Below are 20,310 nucleotides of genomic sequence, written 5' to 3'. Positions count from 1 at the left end.
ACATTACATTCCAATGACCACTTCTCAGTAATAACCTGCCACAGTACATAAATCTCCAGGTAACACGATAAAGTGCCACCACACTCAATTCAATGATAGCCCCATAGCCACATAACATCTCACCATAATCACTAAATCTGGAACAAGAGAAGTGTATACCTGTAATAATATTTCATAGTCTCAGTGCATGCTTTAATTGTCAAACTCTGTACCTGAACCATCAGAAAGTGGCCATGTATCACGGGGCCCAGTTTTGGGGGGTGTTGTCAATATTATAATTAGCTGGGGTATTTGCTTTCCCAAAGAGCATAATTGTATATTTTTTTGCATTTTGTTTCAATCCATGGTTTTGGCACCAATTGTTTATCTGCATTAATCCTTTCTGCAGTGTTCCAGTGTTGTTCAGGGATTTGATTGCCCCTGATCTGCAGTCTTCTGCATACTTGGTCAGCCAAAGACCATTTACTTTTGCCTTGATTTCTGATAAATATATTACAAACAGGATAAGGGCTTAGCACAGAGTCCTGTGGTATGCCACTAGTGACTGGTCTCTTGCTAGAGGAGGATTCAGCTACTTTGACAATATGTTTCCTGTCCATGACCCAACTGGTTATCCACATAATGATGTAGGGGTTTATGCCTAGTTTAGTGAGTTTCTGTGTAATATCTGAGTGGGATGTTGTGTCACATTTCTTGACCATATCAAGGTAGGTGATGTGTACAGTCTTTCCCTCATCCATGGCCTTGGCAACCTTCTTGAAGAAGTCAACCAGATTCAACAGATATGAGCTACCTTTAACTTGGTTGGGTCCAGAGTCTAGAGGTTACCTATGTCTGTGTTGATAAGGTCCATGACAATTTTTCCATGGCCTTACAGATGAGACTGGTCAGGCTTATGGGCCTATGGCTCCCCTGGTCAGTTGATGGGCCACTTTTGTGCAGAGGGATGATTGTTGCTGTTATCCATTTTGCCAGAACATAGCCTGTCTGGAGGCTGTGGTTAAACAGGGATGTAAATGTGTCTGCTAGATCATGTTTTAAGTTATAAGAAAGGCAACCTGGGATGTTGTCTGGGCCCATAGAAGCTGTGTTTTTAGACTCTGAGAGTGTAGAGATGGCCTGCTGTCTTGACATAGTAGGCTGAGGAATGGTGGCAGGTAATCTTTGCCACCACAGGGGGATAAAGTTTGATCCAAATCTTTTAGCTAGCAGGTTGACTATTTCCTCCATTTAAGTATAGGTGGTGCTGTCCACTACCAGCTCTGTGCATAGCTGGATATTTCCCTTAATGTTTTGGACATAGTTAAAAAAATGCTTTGTGATTATTCTTAGCTAGGGAGACAATTTTGGCTTCATAATTTGCTTTTGAGGTCTTAGCTAGATCTCTGATTGGTTTGTTTAGGCTAGTGAGGGATTTCATCTTCTTCTGCGCCTGCTTCCATTTATTCCTGGACATTAGTTTTTTACTTTTGTTCTACAGACTGTTTATACAAGTGGGCCACCAGGGTTGCTTGTGTTTCTGGAAATACTTGGGTTTAATCTGATCCTGTACTGACAATTCTATACAACTGTTTAAGTGGCTATACAGGGTATTGGTGTACACCTCTGCATAAGATTCTATGTTTTCCGGCTTGGCATTTTTTAACCTTGATCGGGTATCTGGCCTTATATTAATTTGAAAGGAGAGTGATTTGTGGTCCTATCTTATGAATAAGGATGTTACTCTGGGGGTGGGGATGCAGCACTCCCCACAGTGATTGCACAGATAACATATTCCAGGGTGAGGAGTGCTTGTAGGGAGCTCAGTTTCTTCTTTAGACTCCTAGCATTTAGCAGTAGCTCCTTGAGTTTACTGAGAGAAGATTTTGTTATGTTGTGAGGTTGGTTACTTTGGCACTGTCTAAAAAGGCACTATAGGGGTGGCTAATACATTTGCCAGTATCTGAAAGCCTAGAGGATATAGGTGCAGGACATCTCTGGCAAAGCAGTGCTTCTTGTCAGTAATGTCCTCCCAGGCTGACAAATATTGCATCCCCTTGGACTGACACCAAACGTTAAGCCAATTGTTAAAGTCAATAATTTTTTGTTTGTATTGTGGCATTATCCTTGGTAAAGGTAGAATGTTCCTAAATTTAGGCTCATACCTGCCTGTGGCACATAATCTGAGAGTTCAATCATGTCTCTCTTCATATAGTCCAGGGAGGTATGTCTCACATCATTTACACCCACATGGGCTATGACAGACTCGTACTGGTACCTGTGGCTGAGTGACCTGAGTGCTTGTGTGATCTGTCGAATCCTGGCACCGGAAAGGCAGCTAATTGTAACCCTCTCCTTATCCAGCCTGGTAAAGGAGACATCTGTGTGTCTCACTATGTAGTCTCCTATGGCCAGTATGTTAGGTTTTGTGGTGTTTTGTCTTATTGGCTTGTTTTCTGAGACAGTGTTGTGAGTACTTGATGTGTTGTAGATGTTGCTGATTTTGTTGTGTGTATATGAGGTTTCTGGAAGCAGCATTTGGGAGGCTTTCTGAGTTTTTGGTAAGTTACTAATGAGTAGCTCCGCATATGTAGGTTTATATGCCAAATCTTTATTTGGTGTTGGAGGTGTTGTGTGTGTGCTGACAACCTGATTTGCTTTGGATGTGTCTGCATGTGAGAGTGCTGCCTCCATTTTCATAGTGTGGTGATACCTCTCGCATATAGTGTTTGTTAGTTTCAAGATTAAGAGGTTGTCAGTATACATGTGACAATTGCTGCTTTGCCTCAGGATGCCCATGTCTACCGGGCTGGCCACAGAGATGTTAGGAAACTACCCATCTATGATCCTTATTGTGGGTTTAGTCAGGGAAGGGAGTAGGTTAAATTAGACTGGACTGTGCTGGTGGCACAGAGTGTGTGAGTGGTGCTATAATTTATGTAGTCAAAAGCAACAACAAAAAGCGATGCTGCTCAGCACACTACTTATTTGCTCCTACAGCAGCAAGAGATGGGGCACTGAGCTAGAGATAGTTGTTCTATGGAAATTTCAGTTTTAAAACATTTACGTCTATACAGGGCTCTGTTAACTGCCATTGAACAGAGAGTAGCACAAACGCAAGGCTTAAAAATGAGCAAAGATGAATAAGTTCTAAGTTAACTTCCAATCAGGAAAGCTCATAATACACTTTCTACCAGCAAACCCCAACTCAGATATGTCTGAATGGCACACGTCTGCCACAAGAGTGCAGACAAAACCCTTCCTAATGTAAAATGCCTGGTTTGGAGTCCAGGTGTAAGAAGACCACACAAACTAGCTACAACAGCCCTAGAACTATCAGATACAATGTAATACAGTGTAGTAACTATCAGATACAATGGAATACAGTGCAGTTAATTACTTACGGCAGCAGTAGACAGTACCTTTTGTGTTTTTGTGTTTTGATGTAAAGTACAACAAAAAAACAGCAAAAACAACAAATAACTCAAGAAGCTGGCTAAAATACAGCTCAAATTATCAAGAGAAGTGCACCAAAATACTTATTTTCATCTTCTGAGTAATGGATTGCTCCAGATGAAAGCAGATTCTCAGTACTCTCAAGTGAAGTCACCAAATGACAAGCAGCTCTGAGTAATTATGCCAACGCCTATGTAAATGTGAGGCTTAAAAACGAGCAAAGAGGAACAAGTTCTAAGCTAATGACCAACCATTAAAGCATTCACTAAGCCTTCTACCAGCAATCCCCAACTCAGGTCAGATCAGTAAATCTGCCACAAGAGTGCAGAAAAAAACCTTCTTAATGTAGAATGACAGGTTTGAAAAAAATCCCAATAGCCCTAAACAAAATTGCAATAACCTCTTCAAAATAAAACTAGCCCTGACCCACTAGATCAAAACACTACTAAGAAGACTAAAACCAACTACTTTAGCTGCTGATAACTTCCCTGCAGATTATCTGAAACTAGCATCAGAAGCCATCTCCTACCCAATAACCATACTTATAAATAGATTAATCACTGAGACATATGTTCCCACCATTTGGAAAATATCACATATCTTACCCCTGCACAAAGGAGGTAGCTCCTGTGAAATAACTAATTATCGCCCCTTGCCATCCTTTCCACCCTGTATAAAAACATAGAAAGAGTCGTACACTCACGACTCGTGGAATATCTATTACCACACAACCTCCTATTCTACACTTAACATGGCTTTTGCCCTGCCCATAGCACAACAACAGCCTTTCTGTCCTTCACAAACACAATTAATCAGCTCAGAAACAACTTCCTAGACATATCAGCTGTATTCCTGGACCCATCAAAAGCATTTGACATGGTCGCTCACCCCAAACTCATAAACGTCTTCTCCTCCCACAACCTCAGCAACACAGCTATAGCATGGTTCCAAAGCTACTTAACAGATCATCATCAAACCATACTTTGGCAAGAGTGCCTCTCACCCTTCCTACCTCCATCCTTAGACCCCTACTTTTCTCGCTATTTACCAATTACCTCCAATTTGTCACTCCCAAGCCAAGATCATTCAATATGCTGACAACTCCACTCTGATCTGCTCTGCTTCCTCCATTGATGACCTGGAATATATCACCCAAGACACCTTCCTGACTGTCAAAATATGGCTAGCAAACTCCCAACTTATATTAAATCCCAATAAAACTAAACTTATGCTTTTCTACCTCACCAGAAATCCTTCCTCTTCCACAACTTTTCATATCTTCTCTAAGAACAAAACCACAATTACTCCTACCCCCCATATCAAACTTTTAGGTGTTGTTATTGACAATAACCTGAAATTTGACCTCCACATAGACCAGTCCATTAAAAAAGTTCACAAGAAACATGGTCTCCTTTATAGGAATAAACAATTTCTAACAATACAAAAATTACAATTGCTAGAACACACCTGCTATCAACACTCTTATACACATCCCCTATCCTTACAAACCTCCGTAAAACTGACCTCGCCAAGTTCAAAACCTGCTATAACAAAATCTCCAAATTCGTCACTAATGCTTCCTATAAACTCCATCACTGTAAGTCTGTCATACAACTTAACTGGCTAGAACTCCCTCTTTTAATTAAATTTAATTAACTAACCATAGCCCACAAAAACCTTCACCATCCAGAGAAAAACCTAGCCCTTAAGGATATTATCCAACCATACTTTGCATCCAGATCCCTTCGTTCACACAACAAACTACTCCTCCAAGTCACCAAAGAAAAAAAACTCAACAGGTGTATCCCTCTTTTCCAACTGTATCTCCAAACATTGAAACTCTCTGCACAACCCACTTATGAACACTTGATCATCTAAACAGTTTAAAGAACTCCTAAAAACCCACCTTACAAACTTCTGGCTCTTCTCTTGGCTCTTCTCTTGCCACAGCCCAGGTTAGACCTACTAAACACCTTCCAAACCTCCTGTACTACACCTATATATATATATATATATATATATATATATATATATATATATATATATATATATATATATACAAACACACACACACACACACACACACACACACACACACACACACACACACACACACACACACACACACACACACACACACACACACACACAGATATATCCTTGTAGCCAATGCCAGTGGAATGGACATCTGACATACCACTCTTGATTCTCTGCTTGGGGCTAACAGAATTCAACTGCCTCTCTTATACTCTCCAGCTCCACCAAGTATCAGTCCACTATCTGTTAATCTGATAGCTGTTGTTATATAATGTGCTGTCAGTACATTCTTTGATGTTGGATATGACCATGAAATTCAGTGCCATGCGCAGTGGGTCTGATAATGGCTATTAACACTTATTGTTCATCTGTAATCACTGTTAACATATAATAGCCCTGTTCTGCATGTTCCTGAATTATTTTGGTACATTTGATGTCATCATTTGCACAATAAATGTGCCTCATTTGCATGGGAGTCCTAATTTTATTGCTATCTGACCATCTCATGCTCTCCATCAAGTGATATTTTTTTCAGATTGAGCAGTCCCTTTATCTGTGTCTCTGAATGTCCCACACCCTGTGTGCTGCACTTGTTTCCTGTACTGATTCATGCAGTGCAATCTATGGATACTGTCCATCATTTATGTTTCAACACTACCTTTATAGATGTTTTTATGTTTCAAGTACAGTATCTATTTCTACAAAACTGTATACAGTTGTCTAACTAATTTAACAAAAATCATAAAATTAAGGGGAAACGCATAACACAATTGTTTCCCTATATTTTTATTTATTAGTTAGCCATTTAAATATCTAAAACCAAGAGAGCCCTGTTCATGTTAATGAATGCTATGAAGTTTACCAATGGTTATCTGGTAACTAAATAAACTTGACATGCATCTGATTAGCTCCTGGCACTCACAACAAAATTTAACTATAAAATTATGGAAATGTCTTTTCATTCTTTTCAGAAAGTACATTTTCTTCAGCAGAATCTGAACACCAAGAACCTAGCTTCTACTTATATAATATACTTGTTTTAATTATAGTCTGAAACTAAGTGCACTGAAGTAATGGCCTTGCAGCTTCATCAGATTCTGGAAAACTTTCCCCACCATATCCTATCCAAAGGTATATAGATAGTCAGATTAAGTGTTTATGGTCCAGCAGAGCACAACTCTGAATATGGAATGGAAATAAAGCTCTATACAACATTTTGAAGCACTTAAAGCAAATTAAGGTTGGGGTTTGGGGGTTGACATAATGGTTAAAGTGTTTAGCACAAAAACATAAGGTGCAGGGATTGATTCTTGCGAAACATAGCTAAGCCTAAAAAGGTCCCCTGTTGTCTTTAGTCTAGTAATCATGCATGAATCTAAGAAACAAGGGTATTCCCATCCAATGGTCCACGTTATAATTGAATTAGGTTAGGGAAGAACTCAGCTTCATATGGATAGGAAGCCTGTTCCAGAAAAGGGGTAATCTCAGCAATACATACATCCCTGAAACACGGCCTACTTATGTTGCTAATAAGGTTTAGGTCAAGGATGTGCAACAAGTTCATCAGAGTGGGATCAGTGGTTGCCTTGTAGTCCAGGCATAGATCACCTTTCAGCAGTTTCTATAGGAGACCATGTATAGGGATAGGGCCTTGAGGTAGTCCAATCTTTTTGTATGTTAACTTGGTGTAGGCTCTATTTGTTGCATGTGCCTGGTCAGGTACATACTAAAAGAGGCATTGTACTCAATGATTAGCTAATGCCAGTGACTGGGCCTAGATGCCATACCCTTGCTTAAAAGTTGTGCACCAGAATGATTTCCTTCTTAATGTTGCTGTAAGATTGTCAATGCCAGGTTACTGTCTACATGAGATCCCAGATCCCTGAACTTTGGGTCAGTTCTTACGGGTGTATCATCAATGTAGTAGTTTCCAGGGGTAGCTGTCTTCCCAAAGGATATTATTATGCATTTCTTGGCATTGAGTTTTATGCTGTGTCTCTGGCACCAGCTGTTAGTCTGTGTCAAAACTTTCTGGGAGGATATTTGTATCTTGGGGGAATTAGTGTTATATAGTGCTGTGATCTTAGTGCTGTATGACACTACCTAGGTGCCCTACGCTTACCTCCATGTAAAGCTTTGCTGTGTTATGGGTTAAAGTCCTATGAACTAGTCTTATAGGTTTGCTACTATACAACATACTGTTAACCATCACTGAGAGTTGAAAAGCTCTGTGAAAATGCACCTAATTTACAGCAGACAGAAAATGTTTTGAGTCTATGTACATAACCTGCACTAATTCTACCAACTTTTTCAGGATTTTAAACCATCATAGGACTGCCCAATCAACTTCCTTGTGACCTGGTCATATGCTTTTTCTAAGTATAGGAATGCCCAGATGAACTCTTTCCTCATCTTGAGCTTATTCTCCACTATCTGTCTCACTGCAAACATCATTTCAGTTGTATTGCATCCTGATAGGAATCTAAACTGCTCATCTCCCATCTTATTTTTTAGTACTGTGCTTATTCATATATATGTCACTCTCTCCAGCATTTTTGTGCAATATGACGGGAGTCTGATATCTTTGTACTACCTGCAGTTATGAATATAATATGGCACTGGAAGATGTATTCTTCAGTCTCTTGGATACACCTCTCTCTCTTTCTCTCTCTCTCTTTTTCTCTCTTTCTTTCTCTCTCCCTTTACTGTGATGACTACCCCAGGAGGCATTATTCTCCTAATTAATCCAGTTTCTTGATCATATCTGCCATGTTTTCATCTGAGTTTGCTGCTTTCCCTGACTTCATTTCATTGGTGTATTTCAAATTTGGTTCACCATCTTCTTAAGCACTGGCTATGCATATGTGAGTCTAGCTTCTGTGGAATTTTCTTCATTCAGAAGCTTCTGGAAGCATTCCTTCCATCTGTTCTTTATGTTCTCTGGCCTAAAGATCAGATTGCTTGTGGCATCCCTTATGAATGGTGTCTTGCCAAATATCGTCTTTATCTTTCTGTCTTTGCCTTGTAAGTTGATAGAACCTCTTTGTGCCATCTGCTGGCTAACTTTCCAGAAGATGGTAGAGTTTGAGTGATGCTTTGATTTTTGCTACTATGACTGCTCACTTTGCCTGTTTGTTAGCTGACCAGTTTGTCTTCTAAGCTTAGACTAGTTTTACTATTTGTCATTTCTTCCTGCACTCGTTCAATCATTCTTACTTCTGATAACTTCCTGGACTTCTGCATTTGACCATTGCCAGCTTTATATGTAGTCAAAATATTATTAAAAAAAGAAATTAATTTAGTGCACCTCATGGAAAGGAAACAATGGCACACAGTTTATAATCTCCAAACTGCACTGAAATGTATAAGATAAAAGCAAATTCATATCTAAAATAATTGATACTATTATTTTAACTGCCACAGATCAGGGTTGGGGTTCATAGACAAGTACTTTGCTTCTATGCAGTGTTAAATATCAAGCATCCTACGTTGCAACCCAGCCCATAGTCAATCGCCTATGTATCAAGTCTTGCGCAAATACAGTATTTAAAGAAAAAGACACCATAGTAAATTAGCAGAGCTGACTTATAGATGCATAATCATAGCATGCAAGTGCAGGATGGAGCTACCTTATCAAAATTTTCATCATCATAAACCAAAATATCACATCAAAGGCTGGCAAGCATGTATGAGCATACACAAGTCTATGTATGCCAAATTGCTGTCCCACATTCACTAGCAAACATCCCAATGACAGCCACCACAGCAAAGTACCAATCCAGTTCATCATATAAATGGGGAGGAAAAAGGAGATAGCAAAGTTAGAGAATTGAGAATAGCATGCAGGGGAAAATGCATGAGGCTAACTATAATAAATAACAGGCTGGAGTGGGAACATCTGATTTTTTAATATAACAAGATGAAGGAGGTGCTGAGGAATGCAATGAAGAATCATTCTGAGAGGGACAGAGAGAAAATGGAAAGCTGCAGGGGCAGACATGCCTGCATATAGCACAAAACAGAAAGGGCTGGTATTAACCCAAAAGGTGGGATGGCAAGGATGGTGAAAAGCAGTCAAAGTGTGGAGAATGATAAGTGGATGCCAGACTAGCCCAAACACCAACCCACAAAAACATCAGTCAAATCTGTGGTGACTCCAAAGTAGTGAGGTGGACATCCAGCTGTCAGTGCACATCAGATGATAACAGCCCCTGCAGCTGCCTCTGGGAGACAACAGGGGTCCATCTCTGAGCCAAGTGACCTAATAAGTGACCTCCATCACCCAACTAACAGGTGAGACTGGTGACCACTGGTGAACTAGCAAAAGAGGCATTAGCCAGCAAAGGCTGTGATGGCCAACAGTACTCCTGAGCCAGAACCACAATTGGACCTGCAGATGGAAGAAGACTGAGACAGGTGGAAGGATGTACACTGTGGGACAGATGAATGAATGAGGACGTAAGAGCAGATGTGCAAGAAAGCAGAACATACTCTGTTGAAGATGTGGGACAGACAAGAACAAGGCAAGAGGAAACAATGGAATCCAGCAAAGAGGTGGATGGATTGTGTGAGTGAAGACCTTCAGCAGTCAACCATGACTGTCAAAGAAGATAGGAGAGTGGCATTGAATAGGTACAGATTGTGACAAGTGACACAACACCCCAAATCCATGTAGAAAATGGGAAAAAAGGGGTTGATGATGGAGGAGGAAAAAAAAGAGAATATATTACTACACATACATTACACATAAAATTGCAACTGCACATTGCAGTAATGTACATGAAACAAGCACTGCACTGACAAGAGAAGTGATCATGCCCTCTGCAGCATCTGTCCTTGTTGGCTTTTCCCTCTTTTACCACTATAAAACAATATAGGAAGAGCTCAGTGCATATGCAGTCCCATTAAAAGAATAGAAAAAAGGAAAAGAAAAAAATCTTTATAATAAAACTCAACTGCTTTCTCCTTAAATTTTGCCTCCCAGTCTCTAATCAGGTGAGAGAATTGTTGCTATGGATCACTAGATTGATTCCTGCACTGCACACTAGAAAGTGTAGTTGCAGTCTTGGCATCACTCACTCGTCTGTCAAGCCTGTGATTTAATGCATCCAGCTCTTACAATGAAAGATTGCATTTGTCCTTCATGCACTCCTGAAAGTACCTATAGTAAAAGAACAAAAACAACTTGCCACATTCCTCAGACACTAGACAGGAGCCCTGCTGTTTTCTGCAAATGAAAAAGCCATCCACTTAACACATGTTCACTCAAGAAGCAAAATAGCAGCCCTGTACACATGGATGCAGTTCAGACATCACCTACTGCACATCATAGTGCGACAGTGGGAGCTACCAAAAGTTTCATAAGCACAAAGTGACAGTCTTTGAACTTCACAAGCTCCATGCAGTAACATAGTCGTTGCATGTGCCCCTATCCTAGAGATGAGCAGAGGTGATCAAAGTAGGAGTGCAAGGTGTAGATAGTGTTCTGTTTTACAGTAATCCATACAAATCACCTCAACAATCAATGGAAGCACTCAGGAACTTGTGATAATTGAAAGATTTTATTATAAATAGCTACATACAGACAAAAAGCAGAACTCTCTGTAGTTTTCTTGGGTTGCTGTTGGATTACCTGTTTTACAGCAGCAATTCAGAGATGCATCTTCCAGTAACATAACCTCCAATTAATATTATGACATAAAGCAAAAATGCCATTCTGCATGAGACATCATTAAGATGACCAACTATGGAATCAGGAAATTACAGTCAGACACTGGACTTGGAAACAGGCATACTGAAGAAAGATACAATTGCTGGCACTGTACATATTCACCACACTGAATAGCATTGTGAATGGCATCATTAGGAACACAGATGAAGTGGTGCATGTGGTTGGATGGGGGAGCACAATAAAATGGCATGAAAACGTCATGTAGATCTGTGGGAGGGCACCTATATGCTACATGTACCTAGGGAGAACATGCCACACATGACATGATTATCCTTATGTACTGGATAAGGCATGGCAATGCATATTACAGGAGTAGAATATGAAGACAATATAGCGTTTCAATACACTGATGTGGGATGGTGTGTCATAATAGCTCCCTGACAGGCTGTCAGCTCTTTTGATGGACTCACAAAACTCCAGTCACAAAAGAGTAACTGCACAAGAATGAGAATATCATTTGTAAGCGCAAAGTCAGAAAAAAAAATTGGCAGAGGAAAGCCACCCTACCCTCCCATCACCCACACTATTTATTTATATTAACTCCAAGGTCACTCAAATTTCAAAATCAATCATCCAAGACCACACCCAGTAGTTGCACACTATTGTTGATTGCTAATGCTTTTTTTTTTTGCAAAAAACTATCTTCAGGTATAAAATTTCCCTTGCTGCAGTTGGTAAAGGAGATAGGAGGGAGGTAAGGTGCCACCAAATGGTGGAGGGGAAGCACCCACACATACACACACACACACACACACACACACATGTATATGTATATATATATATATATATATATATATATATATATATATATATATATATATATATATGTACAGAGGGATCCCCTATACAACTCTGACATTCCAGAATGCCGATAACCGTATGGCTGACAGCATATGATTGACATTCGGAATGCCGACATTGTAAGAAGTCCACAAAAAAGGAAAATAGAATTATCCCCATAACTTTAATATACCAACTCTGAGATCGCCCTACAGTGCAGGAATGGAAATCTTTCCATTCCGCACTATAGTGAGATGCTGGTTCTGCATTGTGAGCATTCAGAATGTCGATCATATGGTGTCGGCCATATGGTTGTCGGCATTCTGGAATGTTGGCAAACTGAAGGGGACCATCTATATATATAGATATATATATATATATATATATATATATATATATATATATATATATATATATATATATCTATATATATATATATATATATATATATATATATATATATATATATATATATATATATATATATATATATATATATATATATATATATATATATATATATATATATATATATATATATATATATATATATATATATGTGTATATAGATATAGATATATATAGATAGATATAGATAGATAAATAGATAGATAGATATGGGTCCACTTTGTAAATTCAAAATACTGAAATCTCGAATTTCAGTATTTCGAACTTACAAAGCTGAGGACTCACATTTCCAAAACCGGCAGAAGCGTGAAATTCAAAATACCGAACCAGGGATATTTTGAAGTTTTGCTTCCGGTGGTGCAGTATTTGGATGTTTCGGCTGAGATTTGGTAAATTTGTGTGTGTAAGTATGTTGGATAGGGGTTTAGTGTGTGTAAGTGTGTGTTGTGACTGCTATGTGTGTGTTTGAAGGACTGTAAAATGTGCGTGTTTGAGTTTCATTTGTGTTTCTGTTTATGCAATCTGGGAGTTAGAATATATAAGCAGAGGGGTTGTGGGGGACTTGCCCCCCACATGTGGGGTGCAGGGGGGCTTGCCCTCTTGCTTACATGTAGTTTAGATGTATTTGCTTGATTGTGGGGGGGGGTTTGTATATGTTTATGTGCGTATTGCATGTGTAGTGTAGGTGCGGGATTTTGAATTTCGTGGTTGTGTGTTTTTGAATTTATGAGTTGTGGTTGGGTTTCGGCTTTGTGGTTTCAAAATACTGAAATTCGAGATTTCAGTATTTCAAAATTACAAAGTGGACCCATATACATATATATATATATATATATATATATATATATATATATATATAGATATATAGACATAGATATAAATAGATATAGATAGGCATATATGTGGAACAACCACACACAAACACACACACAAACAAGCACACACACACTCACTGACAGATGTGTAATCCACAGGTGTTCACATCTTTACAGGTCCTCTGCACACATGATGTGTTTATCCTGGTGAAAGATAATACAGAAAAGGCTTTTGGAAGCAGATGTGACAGGAAGTGGCACAAGAAATTAGTTCTGGGGATAGCTATAATAGAATTTTAGCCAGGATAAACATGTCATGTGTGCAGAGTACTTACAAAGATGTGTACACCTGTGAAGCTTTACTAGTATGATACTGTTTGTCAGGATCAAGATGCAGGACTTTGCCAAGGACGGGTCCATCACAAGAGGTAAGTGGTGTGCCAACACAGAAGTTCTTGGTGTCCAATAATTAAAATAAATAAAAACTTTGTAGGTAGTTTCTTTCTAGCACATGGAAATGGCATTTTTTCTCCCTTAAGTATTTTTTATGTTTCAAAATACCTTTTTGGGAGGAGAGGTACTACTGAAATATTTGTCTGTATTCTGAAAATTTTCATTCTGCAGGTTTGACTTTTGGTTTATCCTTTTGTAAATGTCATTTGTCAGTGTGCTAACAGAAGCTCTAGAGACTACCTCCATTTTTACTTCAAGATATCTTACCTGTACTATTATTTCTGTACTCATGTTGCGTTTTGTATACACATGAATGTTCTTTTGCATTGTCACTATTTTACATCACATTTTCACACTGGGTAGGATTCATTAGTATTGTTGTGCACTGAGTGGTATTAATGCTCGGATAATGGGGTACAGTTGGCTCTCCATGACCCAACATGCAAAAGACACGGAGGCATTAGTGTAATCCATATATACAACTCATTATAACTACTTATAGTATTCAGTAAATATACACAAATAGTGTAGAAAATGAATCTGCAATTGTGAATAATTTACAGTATGGCAATCATACATTACAATCATCCATTTCACTGCATAACTATACATACCAGCAGGGCTATACAGTGACAGAACCCATAGCCATGAATCTCTGGATCATGGATAAATAATACTGGATAAAGCATATTGTAGTGGTGGAGTGTGAAAAATGTTATAGATATCATAGATCACAAACATCTCTGCTGTTACAAGGGCACTCTGTTTGTTATGCTGTGACTGCAGGAGCACACAATTGGAAAGTGTGAGAGTCATTCCAGCCAGTGGCAGTAGATGCAAATATGCCAGTACAGAACTATGAGAAATAAGCTACAGGTCTCCAAGTCAGTATTAATCAGACAGCTCATTTACAGTTGGCATAATGGTTAAAGTGCTTGTTTCACAGACACAAAGTAGAGGGTTTGAGTCCCACCATTGAAAGATAAATTGGCTATGCTTAAAATGGTCCACAAAGGCAGCTTCTCTATAAACCTATGTGTAAGTACTGACCTTGAATCTTATACAGAGTCATCTGACAGAGCATAGCCCTTGTTCAGACTGACTGAACAGCATTTATGCATTATCTTGTGTGATCTGCTTTGATATACAGTTCTTTGTATGCCTTGCCAGTTTTGACTATGTTCCCTATATGAAATTAATGATCATAGTGTTACCCTACTCACAAATTGCAGATCATATCTTTACAGATCTCCATAGATGTCTGGATCCTGCACAGTTTTAAGAAGATAGTCAATCTTTGTGCATCTGATCTTGTGAACATAACATACTCAGTGGGGAACACTGGATGTGACAATGTACACATAAGTTCTGCATCTTGATTTCAACTTTTCATTCATCGTACTTTATTGATATCCTACAACATTAATGAAAATAAGAGAAAAAGCCACAAATATGAAGAAAAATACTCTTTTAATGAGTGCTTTCGTCAGTAGATACACTTGACTTCATCAGATTACTTAAAACATTGACATCACTCCCTTTTAAAAGCCAGGCACCACCACATGACCACAATTAATTTCCTCTACAGGATTCAAATTGTATTGCAACACTGTTTCTCCAGGCACCACCACATGACCACAATTAATTTCCTCTACAGGATTCAAATTGTATTGCAACACTGTTTCTCAAGCTGTATTGCCTCTACAGGATTCAGGTTGTATTGCAACACTATGTGTGAAAGGGTATGTGAACACTTTTTTCCATTATTAGGGACTGATACATCTGGTATTGTTACCCCTAATATTCAAACATGACCCAAGATTTCAGCAAGGCCCTTATTTTAACTTATAACCCATTATTTTATGACATCAAGGACATATTAAATAAGAATTGGTTTATTTTTAGAGGAGATCAAGAACTGTTAAAAAATGTGGGGGAAAAGCCATGTGTTGTATATAAAAATGATGCTTGTTTTAAAAATTTACTTGAACAAAACACAGAGGTTATAAAACCTATGGAAAATGACGGATGACCAAATGTGGTCATTGTACACAGTGTTCCAGTATTTTTGAAATGGACATCTTACATATTCCACATTATGGTCTAATACATTTGAACCATAGGTTGAATTGTAACAGCACTTTTGTAGTTTATGCAGCCTTATGCCAATCCTGTGAAGGATTTTACATAAGCAAGACTAAATAGGCTTTCAAAGTGCGTGTATACCAACACAATTATGATATTAAAAAAGCCAATGAAAAAATGCATTGGCATTGCACATCAAGGAAAATCCTGACCATAGGTTTAAATTTATTGCCTTTGACCAAGTTGTTCTTAACAACAGGGGGGGGGTCCACGAGAATTGTTTCTCGAATTTAGAGAATGTATGTGGCAGTTAAGATTTAATGCCAACAACCCCCCTGGGTTGAATGATATTATTTCCCTCTCTAGTTATTTAAAACTGAAAGCTGAATTTTATCTTAGATAGTTTTGTAATGTTTTAACTTGCACAGCAAATAAGGAAAGTAGGGGAAAATGTGATCAATGTATGTTTATAATACATCTTTTTATACTGTCTTAGTGTATCAACAGTATGCTAGATTGATGTTTGTTATTTATTTATACACATGAGTTACTGTGAAGAACAAACACTATTGCAGTCTGTTTTGTCTTGCAATTTTTTTTATTACTATTTCTTAATCAAGTTTCACATATAGTTCAATGTTTAGTTTTAAAACATAGTGTTGCAATACAACCTGAATCCTTTAGAGGCAATACAGCTTGAGAAACAGTGTTGCAATACAATTTGAATCTTATAGAGGAAATTAATTGTGGTCATGTGGTGGTGCCTGAATTTTAAAAGGAAGTGGTGTCAATGTTTTATGTAATCTGATGAAGTCAAGTGTATCTACTGATGAAAGCGCTCATTAAAAGAGTATTTTTCTTCATATTTGTGGCAGTTTTTCTTATTTTCATTCATGTTTAGTTTGTTCCTTGGATATTGGTTTGTCCTGTCATGGAAAACGGCTCACAAAGTGAAGGAGGTACAACTGGTTCTGTAAATGATTTGGTTCATGCCATTGGGAACCTTTCTACCTTAATAACAAGGCTGATACAACAGCTTATTGGGTTTGGAGCCAAACTCAGCCCTGTACTACTTTCAAGCAATAGCAGTGGTGATTCTGGTGGTTCAGGTATTGGAGGGTCTCAGAGTTCACCCTCCTTAATCACCCCTGCACAACGTAGCCCAGTTTGGAACAGCCAGGCACAAAACAATGTAAATTCAATGTCAAGTAGTACAAGAAGCATCAGATAGACTGGTTCAGTCAATTGGGTGAGCGATTTTCATGTGCCAAACCTTATGGATTGGGTGAACAAAGGAAATTAACTATCTTTTAGCAATGCCGTACCAGCTCCTTCTTACGGCATTGTGGAACAGCAGTTAAAGACTCTAGAAGCTGAACTTTTTAAGTTAAAGAAAACAAAAGTTGAAAATGCTTACTTGAGGAATGCCTGGCCAGGGAACATATACCTAAGGGTTTAAGATGCTGGAAATTCCCTAATGGCCTTGTGGAAGTGTCAGAACTACACCAGGAACTTGTTATTTTGTTTAACCAACATAGGTGCAAATTACTGGAAACACTGGTAAGAGATAATGAAAGAAAACTAAATCAGTTTAAATTGACTGTGAATAACTTGAATGAACACATTTTGAATGCTTTAGCCTTTTGTACTAAACAAGCTGAATATCAATCAGTATTTGTCAATGTGGACAGACAAATTAATGGTATAAGGGAAAAGAAGATTAAAAAACTTGCTAGGGGCGAAAATTAATATGAGAATGGTTGCGTCTTCCCTCTTCCTAAAAAATAGGGGCACATATGATGCTAACAATTCAAGTAGTGGTGTGCAGCAGATTATTAACAGCTTGGAGGACACTCCAGCTATGTCTAATGAACTTGAAATGGATAATGCCCCTTTAGGGGAACCCCCCAGAAGATCCAAAAGGATCCGCAACCAAAGGCAACAGGATGCCAACAGGGACTGAAACGATATGATTGGGGGTCACCAATATGCAGAGAGAAATGGTTATTCAGGGAGGGGGGTGCAGAACACAAAGACGTTTCTAGTATATGAAAATAGTGATGTTGAACATGGTGTGTACTGTTGTGACTAATGAACATAATGATTTTACTATTTACAATTACAACTGTTACTGGTGAGTAGGCCTCTTTATTTGAAAAGGGCATGAATTTTGTACCATTAAGAAATATTAATGTTGACAAGTATCTCCTAGATTTAAAAATATATACTAGGAAATTAAATTTAAATTGCTTTTTTTCAGAAGAATGGTACCTATGAACGAGTTAAGGGTTGTTCAAGAACAAGTACATTCAACCCTCCACCCCACCCTTCTATTCATTTATTTAAAAATAGTGTATGAATGATATTAGAATGTTGTTAAACAAATCCAAAATTACTACATTTAATTTAACAGAGAGTTAAGTTATTTCTTAATCAAGTTTCACATATATTTCAATGTTTAGTTTTAAAACATAGCATTGCAATACAACCTGAATCCTGTAGAGACAATACAGCTTGAGAAACAGTGTTGCAATACAATTTGAATCCTGTAGAGGAAATTAATTGTGGTCATGTGGTGGTGCCTGGCTTTTAAAAGGAAGTGGTGTCAATGTTTTATGTTCATAGGTTCATAGGTTCATAGGTTCATACTAGGCTATCTGAATCTGATGAAGTCAAGTGTATCTAGTGACGAAAGCACTCATTAAAAGAGTATTTTTCTTGATATCTGTGGCGTTTTTTCTTATTTTCATTCAAGTTTAGTTTTTTTCTTGGTTATTGGTATATCCTGCAACATCAGTAGCTATTGTGTCAGCTATTGGGCCCTGCAGTTGTTGTACAGATACCGCTTACAAAATGTACAATTTATGAGATAATATGCCAGCCTGATTTAGATGCTGTCACCCTCCTTAAGTACCCAGTGTGTACTGTTGTAGCCTGTGGGTGTGAACAAAGAATCCCAGTCTACTGCCCTTTTCTGCATATTCCAGACATGCTTGATAGAGATGTCTGTTGCACATTGTTTTCTTGTCATATTCTGCTTATGAGATATGAAACTTGCACACTCACAGATGTCAGCACATTTGCGCAGGACATCATTGTACTGCAGATCAACATGAAAGGATACATCCTACCTATTCCTTCTGTACAGTGCTGTTGTGTTAAGGTGATATAGTTTCTGGATGCCAATAATACATAGGTCTGTTTATAAAATGCTCATTAATGTCTTCCTTGACATTAAAGAGCACTGTGCTCAGGGTAACTGCCTCTTGACATATCCTGTCTGTGCACCAATAGTCCAGCATTCATTAGAAAGCAAAAATATTTCTCGAAATATTTATATGCTGCAGATTAAAAAGTATGTGTCTTATTGCACTTGAAGTAACTGCCTTGATTTTGGATTTTTAATTAAATACTAAATGCACCATTCATTCTTATTCTAATTTATGCATTATGCTGTGATACAGAACATACGCTGGGCAGATTATGGATTATCATAAAGGAGTATCTATAGCTGGTGCTCTTTTAATTTTCTCTGCCAATATAAAAATGACTAATTACAGTTATTTGTTATGATTAGTTTTGTTTTGCATGCTCCCAAGTGTAGCAGACTACTTCTTGCATAATCAGTTCCTCAAGATTTTGGGCTTATGTTTTATATTTTAGATTTTATGACTATAGCACATACAGTTTAATGTTCAATGCCCCTACTGTACATGATTATCTTACCTATTGCAGAGATTAATAATATATATATTCTTAACTCTGTTAACCAATAATTGACTATCTCACCTCTTCTTTCCTACTCTTATATCATCACCTGTCTACTTCCCCTACCCTCTTCCTTCTACTATGACTTATCTCTAACTATTGCCAACTTCCCAAACTCCATCATCCTGCTAGAATCATAATTCTCTTTGTCCTCCCACCATGTATGTTTTCATCTTCCTTCATTACCAGTTTTCTTCCTGCCCCTACTTCCTTTGGACTGATACACTTTGCCTCTTCTCTATCACCTTGCCTTCTAACTCCATTTGTTGACCGGGTTGGTCTCACTGGGCATGTGCCCATTTTTTAGCAGAGACCCGAGGAGAAAAGGTCCAGGAACTAGATAGAATGAAATCCTAAAAATAAATCACAATACAGTTCAAATAGTAATTTCGTACAGTTGCAATACATGCATGGTGAAATTGACAAAAATACCACACCGTGTAATAGTAAACACATATAGATTGCATCCTATACAAAGTTCAGTTATATTTTCTTATTGATGTAAGGCATCTATATTGAGATGTAAAGCATCCTGTTATGCTAGCAGAAATAAGATACAGTATTAGTGTAGGCTAAGGAGGTTTTGGGTTAAACATAGTCACAGTATAGTCACTGACAGATGGTTCATGAGCATACCTCTCAACTACACAGATTTTTGCAGAATGTCCAGGTTTTTACCTCATATTTTTTGGTCCATTTTTCATAAAATTGTGGTTTTCTGGCAAATTAGTGGCAAATCATTAAAGACTGAAGTTAGAAAATAATGACAGGCATTTGAGGTTCAGACTTCATACCCTT

This window comes from Protopterus annectens, chromosome 11.part0 (assembly GCF_019279795.1).
Source record: "Protopterus annectens isolate FY-2018-M chromosome 11.part0, PAN1.0, whole genome shotgun sequence".
In the NCBI taxonomy this organism is placed as follows: Eukaryota; Metazoa; Chordata; order Ceratodontiformes; family Protopteridae; genus Protopterus; species Protopterus annectens.
Note: the sequence above shows the minus strand (reverse complement) of the source record.